The 9,127-nt window shown below is 36.6% G+C and overlaps 2 long non-coding RNA genes across 2 annotated transcripts in view; both read left to right on the plus strand.

Moving 5' to 3' along the window:
- The first annotated feature begins 329 nt into the window (after positions 1-329).
- Positions 330-9,127, plus strand: part of LOC107837728 (uncharacterized) — a 22,638-nt gene continuing 13,840 nt past the window's right edge. The window contains exon 1 of the long non-coding RNA XR_001663770.1: positions 330-538. This is a non-coding gene — a long non-coding RNA (uncharacterized LOC107837728). The remainder of the gene's footprint in view (positions 539-9,127) is intronic.
- On the plus strand, positions 6,239-7,228 carry LOC107837729 (uncharacterized). The gene is made up of 3 exons (XR_001663771.1): positions 6,239-6,411; positions 6,570-6,627; positions 7,168-7,228. It is a non-coding gene; the product is annotated as an uncharacterized LOC107837729 (long non-coding RNA).

Raw genomic sequence — 9,127 nt, forward strand, 5'->3', positions numbered from 1 at the left:
ATTAACCCAATTTTCTATTTTCCAGTTTCATTAATCAATTTCTCATATATCCCTTTTCTATTTACCCATTTTTCTTTTATCTATTTTTCATTTAACATTTGTTTGAAAAAAATTTTATTTTAAAAGGGAAAAATTAAAATTGGACAAATGAAAATGGGAACATAAAAAAATGTTAAATTAATCTGGGAATAAATAAATGTATAAATGAACAAATTTAAATGCGAATAAAAATGACAATTACTTATTTATTTAACTATTTTTTAAATTTATTTCACTCATTTATTTATTTATTTATTTAATTTTGGCTGAAATGGCTCTCCATAAATATCCCTTCTGTTCAGTTGAGTTCACTTTTAAAATAGTCATAGGACTCTTAGGGGTTTTCTCCATAAACAGACAACAATGAAAACCAAACTTATTATTTTATTTCAAAACTTTAAATGAGGAAAGATCCGGTGGTGATGGATAGCAGCCGTAAATCATAATGACTGGCAGCCCTCGGTGTAATCGTGGATTTGCAACAAACACTTTTTACAAGGTAAGAAGATTAACGTCCATATACTTAATATGTAAGTATTATTACAAAGAAATAAAAACATATATATTATGGAGAAGGTACGTAGGTAACCATGGAGACAGTGCCGCACCACCGTCATGTAGCCTAGCATGTATGGAAACAATTGGTCAGCATCTCGGGTTTTGTACTTTGTTAAATCTGCTGCGGTGTCAGTGGAAAACAGAGATATAAATCATGTGGTGTGAATTCAGGCAACGTCGGTCATTTGAACAACTCCTCAGGAGGGAGAAAGTATGAGTTGGTTTCTGAGCTAGCTATTTCAAACTTTTATAAATACGGTAGTTTATGAGCTAACATCCTCATCTCTTAATTTATAGCAGGATTATAATGAAAAATAATTAACTAATTTTCATTATAGTTCTTAGTTTTATTTCGTTGTGACGTTTTGTTTTTCTAATTCAGTTAGTTTTAATCAGTTTTTATTGTGAGTTTGGTAGTTTTAATTAGTTATTAGTAGTTAAATCTTGTTTAGTTATACTAGCAGTTTATTTGAAAAAGGTCAAAGTATTTTATTTAGATTATGTTTGCATTGATTAGGTAATTAATACTCAACAGAGTAATTGAAAAATTACTTAGAGTTGAACAACCAACTGATTCTGGCATCCCAATTTTTTACCACTGATGTGTGGGGGAAAATCAATTTCACATCAATTTGAAAATCTAGTAAATATATTTATAAACACAAAAACAAAGACTATTATGTCTATAATTTCAGTATGTTTTAGTTTATAAAAGCACAGCTTTATAAAACATTTAGTTTATAAAAGCACAATATAGTTCCAGTTAGTTATTGTTTTTCTCCATTAATTACTGTTTTTATTTATTTCAGTTATTGACAATATGTTTTCTCAATTTTTCAAGTTTCTGTTTCATTAGTTTTAGTTAACTAAAATAAATTTGATTCATAGTTTGCTTCTTTAATTTCAAACCACATTTGTATACATCTAGGAAAGAGTAGGCTTTGTACATGTGATTTCTACTAAATCATAAAATTGTAAAAGAAATATTTCATCAGTTGGCTGAAAACAGTCCAAGGCGGCAGCAGTTCAGAAAGCTTTGTTGTGCAACGAGTCGACGGGTTTTCATGCGAGTTTCCCCAGATTTCCAACCATGCAGGACTCCCGTAATGAAAGGCGGTGCTGTCAGCAGCAGCTGATGATGATGATGATGCTGCTGCGGAGGAAGAGGTGTTGGACAACTCTGAGTCGGTGTTTGCAGCTCATCTCAAGTCTTTGCCACTAGCTGCCTCCTCAGCTTCTGCCCTAATTGCTGCCTTGCTTGGAGGCAGATCTCCCTCGGTGTGCCTCTGCCTCTCCGCCACGCTGGCTGCAGAGCCGTCTGATTATTATTGTCATTATTCTCATTAGTAATTAAGCAGTTATTGGCTCCCCTCTTGCTCTGAGTTTGATTAGGCCTTCAGGTCCTGCCGTATGGATTTTGTCTGCAGCTCTGGAAGCTGGTGATGTACGGAATAATACTGAAATATCAAAACCTCTGATACCAGGTCTTTATGCTTTAGAATCGATTCTGAAGTTAAAGTAGCAATACTTTATGTACTTCAATCATTTGGGATAATGTATCTTATGGGAAAACAGCAAATATGCCACTGTTCCTTAAAGCTGCAGTTTATATTTTACATATTTGTTAAAAATGTCAGCATTTTGTGACAGTTTAGTTTATGAGAGATAATCTGTGAAAAGATCAAGCTCCTTCACTTCCTTGTTGAGCTCATATTGGTGTCTGAAGAAATGCACCAAAAACAACCAATCAAGCCAGGAGGCGGGTCTTAGCGCTGTCAATCACCCTCATGAACTCACATTTATCCGCCATCAGTGGTGCCCACTATCTAGAGCACTAGGTAGCATTTGCTAACTCTCTAGAGGAGGGGAATGAGCAGTGCCACACCAGTGTGTGATTGACAGCTCTAAGACCCGCCTCCTGGCTCTGATTGGCTGATTTTAGTTGGAAAAACCAGAAACATGTAAATGATGGAAAGCTTCAAATATGGTCAATATTTTCAAATTAATATATTTTTGTAATGACTATTAGAATGCAAGCTTTATTTTATAGTAGTTTTTAATAATTAAACAAGGATTTATTTCAGTAGGGTTATTACTTAATTCATTTTCTTTTTTTTAGTTTCTATGATTGTCTTCTGTCTAAAATAGCAGACAGTAAATGAGGATGATATCTCACTGTACTTTAAAATACGTAACTTAGAATAAGGTCCATTTGTTTTTAGATTTTCAAGACACATGAAGTGTTTTTGAGTATTGGATCATTATCATCAATACCAGCTTTAAATTCACTCAGTGTTGAATCGCAGATGAAATATGTGTTATTGAACATCACTGCTGGATGTTAAGTTTGGATGCAAACTGAGTACAAAAAGCAGCAGAATTCGACCGATCTTAAGTTTTTTGTCAGTTAGCTAGACAGCCCTCGGCTCACAAAGCGAAGCGCCTTTCTTTTTCACGCTCCATCCTTGTTGGGAGCGGCGGAGTGTGCGCCTCCTTTGTGTTGGACATCACCAAGGCCGAGATGTCAAGAATACGCTCAGCAAATACAGTAATGGCAGGAGAAAGAAAGTCCTTCTGCAGATGGAGAAAAGGTTCAGGAAAGAAAGGTCACGTTCCGTCGTTCCCATTTAATTTTAGACCAACTGAGAATCAATAAGTCTTCTAAAATGCAAAGTTTAATAACAAGCTTTCAACCTTGGAATAAAATGAAAAATCTCTTCTTTATATTTTTCTAAAAGTCAGCCTGATTCCTCTCAGCTTTCAGTTTCTATAGTTTCTTTATAGCACCTGCGTTTCTACGTCCAGCTCTTTGTTCAAAGTTGAAATGTTTTCTCGTTACATAGATCTGATGTCTGCTGTGTTTCAAGTTCAATTATATCTCTAGGTTTTTTTTTATTTAGGTTTAATTACGGCCATTTTTTAAAGCCCCAAAATCATCAGAACACGCAGCAGATTCATAACTATATTGTTTTATTTAACAATTGTAAAAGATCTTTTTCAATGTTCATTGCACTTCCCTCGGATAGCGAGTCTGATATTTTTATTGCAATTTCTGAACATTAACATTATTATTATAAATATTGTTGTTATTATTAATCTTGCTTTTCATATATTGTTTTTAACACTTCTAATAACTTTTTTGTGTTAACGTATCTACCTGTTGCTGTTCCTGCACATGAATTTTGCCTCTGTGACAATAAAAGCTGTTTTTATTCTTTTCTATTCTGTCCAACCAACAAGGAAAGAAAATGTGAACCGTCTCTAAACTGTTCCATTTTCACATAGTGTGATGTTATTTGGAAATATTACAGAAGCTGGAATAAAGTGAAATCATGTTATATGTGTAAAAACCGAGCTGGGAGGTGAAAAACATTTTAAAAGTCTACGTTTGTATCGTCACGTATGATCTGTGCACTGCAAAAAAACACAATCTTACCAAGTACTTTTGTGTAGTTTCTACTGCAAATAACTTTGTTCATTTGAAATAAGACAAAACTGACTTACAAGTAACTTTGCAGCAATAAATATAAGCTTGTTTTAAGCCAATAATTTCTTAATATTGATGAAAAGGTTCTAGTTCCACTCGCAGAGGTCACTTCCAGCACAGGAAAAATGTTATAAGTCAAATAATCTGACAGTGGAACTTTTTCATCAATATTAAGGAATTATTGACTAAACAAAATCCTGTATCTTGCTGAAAAGTTTCTTGTAAGTTAGTTTGTCTTATTTCAAGTGTACTGAGATGTTTGCACTAGAAATATTTACACAAATTTTGTGTTTTTGCAGTGAGTAGTGACTGAAAGATGAATTTATTTCTTTTTCTTATTGCATAAAAATGAAACTTTATGGTTCAGGTTAAATCTTTTTCAGGCCAGCAAAGAGTCCTCAGTGCTTTTGTCCTTATTCCAAAGAGTCTGATGCTCTCCCACCAAAAAGCATCAATTTAGCCTTTTGTGTCATCGTACTGCACAGATGTATTAAAATGGCTGAAGGAAAGGTAAAAATCACAGTAGGGAGAACTTCTTCTCACCGAAGGTGACACCAAAAATCAAAGCAGCTCAGACCCGCTGGGTTGCCATGCTTAAGCCTCAGGGATTCCCTCCTTTTGGGAAGAGTGGAAGAGGGAGATGAAAATAATAGTGTGAGTATAGAAGAGGGAGTTCAGTAATCGTGCCGGAGTGACAAGGACCCAAAAGCAATTCCTGACTGAGTACTAATCCCCACTTTTTTGTGGAACGCACAGAGAGTGAGATAAGCCTGGAGGTTAATGCAGAGGCGTCTCTCCTCTGTCCTCCACAGTGACAGCGCCTGACAGGCGGACCCCAGCAGTCCGCCTTGTTTATGTTAATGCAGGTGGCTCGGGCCAGCTCCCACGCTGAGCTGCACAGATAGAGACATCAGGGACTCATCGCTGTGGCACTTCTGACCTCTTGCCGGGCTGCCTAGGATCTCTGCTCTGGAGGAAGGGAGTACCAAGTGAAAGTTTACGGTGAACCCCAGAGTCCCCTCTAAGCGGTGACTGACGGTGCGTTCACACAAGAACTGTTCAGTCCACTTCAATCCAACTCTAGTTTGTTTTTCTGGTTGGTTTGGGGAGATGTTAGTGTGTAATCCAACTCTGATGCAAACCTGAAAAGCGAACTCTGGTTCACCTGGAAACTTAAGTCTTGATTCGTTTGAAGTGAACGGATGTGCTCCAAAAACAGGAAGTGGACTACAACACAGGGCATTCTGGGTAGACACAACCAAACAACGCGAGAATCTAGCACTAACGGTGTAAATGACTTATGGTCTTTCACAAACGACAAAAGAGAAATCCTACAACCGTTGAAAATTGTAACAAATGTTACAGTTTTGGTTGCCAATACAACCAAATTGCTTTGAACTGCCATGTTGCTGAAATGTTCTGTATAAATAGACTTGATTGATTGGTTGAAGTGGTTTCTGGATGATAAGTCAACAACAAAACACTTCTCTTTTCCAGCAGCCATTGTACAGTGAATACAGAGGTAAAACCAGCTGACCAGACATGCTGGAGCTCAGCTTTGGTTGCTAGGTAACGGCACAGTGCCAATTGAATGTGACTTAACAATTGGTTCATTTTCCAGTCACCAAAATTAACATAAAATTATTGTCAAAAAACAGGCTGTTTGGGGTTTTTAAGAAAAATAGATCCTCTTTAAATTTGTAATTTGTTCAGAGAGTTGGGAAATGAAGCAACTTAACCCTAATTTCCTGGTGATTGAATCTAATCCTAGTTTTATTTGTTAACATTATTGTTTAGAGTAGCAGATCAAATGCTTCTCATGTATTTAATAACCAAACCCCAGTTCAAACTAATTTAACTTTATTTACCTGATACTGCTTTCCAAACACAAAGAAAAATGTCAAATTTAATTTAATAGAATAACTTTTTTCATATTTGGTGACATTTCATACGTGTTTCTGAATAATTTCTTTTTCTTTCCCGAGCCGGCGCTGGCCGGGTTCTGCTTCAGAGAGGCCGCCGTTGTCACCTTGTTTATCTGTTTGCTACTCTGAGGTATCACTCTCATCATATGCCTTGTCTCGGGCTGATTAATGGGCGCGCCTTGCTGACCTGCCACCCCCTCTTGTTTATGTCAGTGTGATGTAGGGCTGACCCGGGGAGCTGTGAGCGAGCCGGGGACATTGAGACAGATGAAGGGTCAGAAATGTGTGCTGAGAAGCGTCTCCTCTGGGTCTCCTTCACCCGCGTGCGCTCGACCCGCGCCAGCCTTTCATTCTAATCTGATGATAATGATATTTGCTCAGGACGACCTCTGCTTGCACAGTGTAATTACCCCCCCAGCTTTCTATGATCTCGGCTATTGGAAATCGATGGGCCATAAGAGTGGCCCCATCAGAGCTTATTATTATCACGACTCGCTTTTCGTTACAGCGCGATCAGATTTAATATGTTGTCGACTTTTTAACTGAATGTTTTTCCCCAGTTTCTACATTGGCGGCTGTCACTGTTGAGCTTGGCCTTCAGCACATCGTCAAAGATGGGTAGTAACTACTTACATTTACTTCAGTAACGTTTCTGAAAAAAATGACTTTTTACTGCATTATGCTTTCTGTTTTTACTTGAGTGAAATTTCTGGATTCGCTGAAAACAAACATGACACACACCTGCAGTTTTTGTTAAAGTTTCATAAGTTTTATATTGAAAGAAACTGATTTGGAAGAAAAGAAATTGCCTGAATTTATTTTTTCTTACTTGTACAAATTATTGTCATGTAGGTACTTAAAATACCAAAATTTTCACTTATTTTATATTTGGTCAGTCCAGTTATGTAATTTTAAATGTTTGAAAATTTGACATGCTACTCAGTGCTTGAAATACCAAAAACTTTTTTACTCTTATTTGAGTAATTTCTTGGCAGGTTGGCTACTTTGTACTTTTACTTGAGTAAAAACATGTTAAAGTTGTGCTGCTCTTACTTTGGTACAGTTTTTGGGTCCTCTGCCCATCATTTAATGACACGTTAACATCTCTAGTTACACTAAAACAATGACGATCCGTATTTTCCTCCTCTGACTCATCAGCGTTCAGCAGGATCATCTTATTTAGATATTGTTAGCTTCCTTTCTGTGTGGCCACCTGTTTAAATCGGTTAGAGGAATCCACGGTGGATGGCTTCTTTCATTAGCCGCTCATCCAGTTTTAAGTACCTGCAGGAACAGACGGCGGTGGCCATCAGGCGCCGCTCTCCTCGGAGGAGGCGCTTCAGCTGCGGCCCTGCCGTCGTAACCTTCTAAACGCCTCTGGCACGGCGGCGCCACGCAGCGGCCGCTGATCTAAACATTATTTGTGGCACTTGAGACAAATGAAAGTTGCTCTATCAGGAGTAAAGCGGCGTCTTTGGGGTGACCTTCTCACTTGTTATTGTGAGTCTTGTCAAAGAGATAAGAGGATCACAGGAATGATTTTGTTGTAGAGAGGGAACCTGAGCAGACTTAAAAAACACTTCTTTTTTTTAGATCACAGGAAATGGGAAGGGAAGAACGCCTTTTCATGCTTATGCATATTAGCAGGGCCGTTTCTAGCTTTGTGAGGGCCCCAAGCGAGATGCTGTTTGAGTTTATCAAACTAACACTTTATTTGAAGAAGAGTGCATAAAAATGACATAAATGTGACATAAAACCTGTTATAAACAGGTCATTTAGTAAATAATGACACTTTCATTGAAAGTTGCGATGCAACTTTGCATTAAAAAGTAAAAAAAAAATATGCAAAGTTGACACTTAACACTTTTAAAGCAACTTTGCTTTTAAAGTGTCATTATTTCTACCATTCCTGAAGACTCCTTCATTTTCATGACAGGTGTTATGTGTCATGTCAGTCTTTTGCACACCCTTCAAAATAAAGTGTTACCAGAGATTCCTTAACCCTTTAGATCAGGGGTGTCCAAAGTGCGGCGCGAGGGCCATGTGCTGCACCTGGACTTATTCTGTGTGGCCTTTGACGTTAATTCAAGAATGATGCTGCACAGCACAGGCGTTTGAAGTAAATGAGACTTTATGTTTTTAAACAGGGTAAAGTAAAATCTTCTTACATTAGAAAATGTTGGTAAAACCATCAATTACTTGTCGTTAAATAATTGATTATTTAATGACAAATACTTTACATTCTCATATCATACTTTACATTGCTTTTCTTTACATTTACATACTTTACATTCTCTAAATATATCAGGTGACTTTTACTCAAAAGTTGATTTTCCTGCTGCCATAACTTAATAAATTTGGCTAAATGCATCAAGCGTTTCAAAAGAAAGAAGTCCTGATTTTATTACTCAGAATTTACTAAATTTAGTACTTTTTTTTTTCCCAATTGATAAATAGAAAATTTACAAAACATCTTTTAGTAATGCAAACCTGCAAAACCCTGTTTTAAGTTTTAGATTTATAATAATTTACACATCCCTTTTCAACAACAAAATATCTGGCTACTTTATTTGTTTATTACAGCATGTTTAGTTTTTTTGTTGAGTAGAAAATTTGCAAAAAGTTTGGACACACCTGCTTTAAATATCCCAGAATCTAAAAAACTGTAAATCAAGGAAAACACCAGTCCTCTATACATTAATTAAAAATAAGTAAAATACAGATTTTGAGTGCTAATCTGGATTCAGTCAATCATTGCCATGGCAACAGGCTGTTCATTCACATGTGACATTTATGAAGCAAACACTAAAGCAGAGTTTATGATGAACAGATTTTAGAAACATAAATTTCAAAACAAGTTAGCAGGACAAAAAACATAACAAAATTAAAACCCTAAATACCAGGAGAAATACTAAAGATCTGGGCTTCATCAGGTTATTAAATGTGTGAAAGTGTAGAAAATCTGTAACAAGATTAAAAAGCAGAACAAGCAAATGCTGCCTTACAAGGAAAAGGCAGCATTAGGATGGAAAACAAGCCGAGTTCTACAGAACAAGTTTATCCGAAGTCCAATATCCTACAGACGGATTATTCCCAAGAGGAAAACGTGTCCAGACAG

This window comes from Poecilia formosa, unplaced genomic scaffold (genome assembly GCF_000485575.1).
Source record: "Poecilia formosa unplaced genomic scaffold, Poecilia_formosa-5.1.2 Scaffold170, whole genome shotgun sequence".
NCBI lineage: Eukaryota > Metazoa > Chordata > Actinopteri > Cyprinodontiformes > Poeciliidae > Poecilia > Poecilia formosa.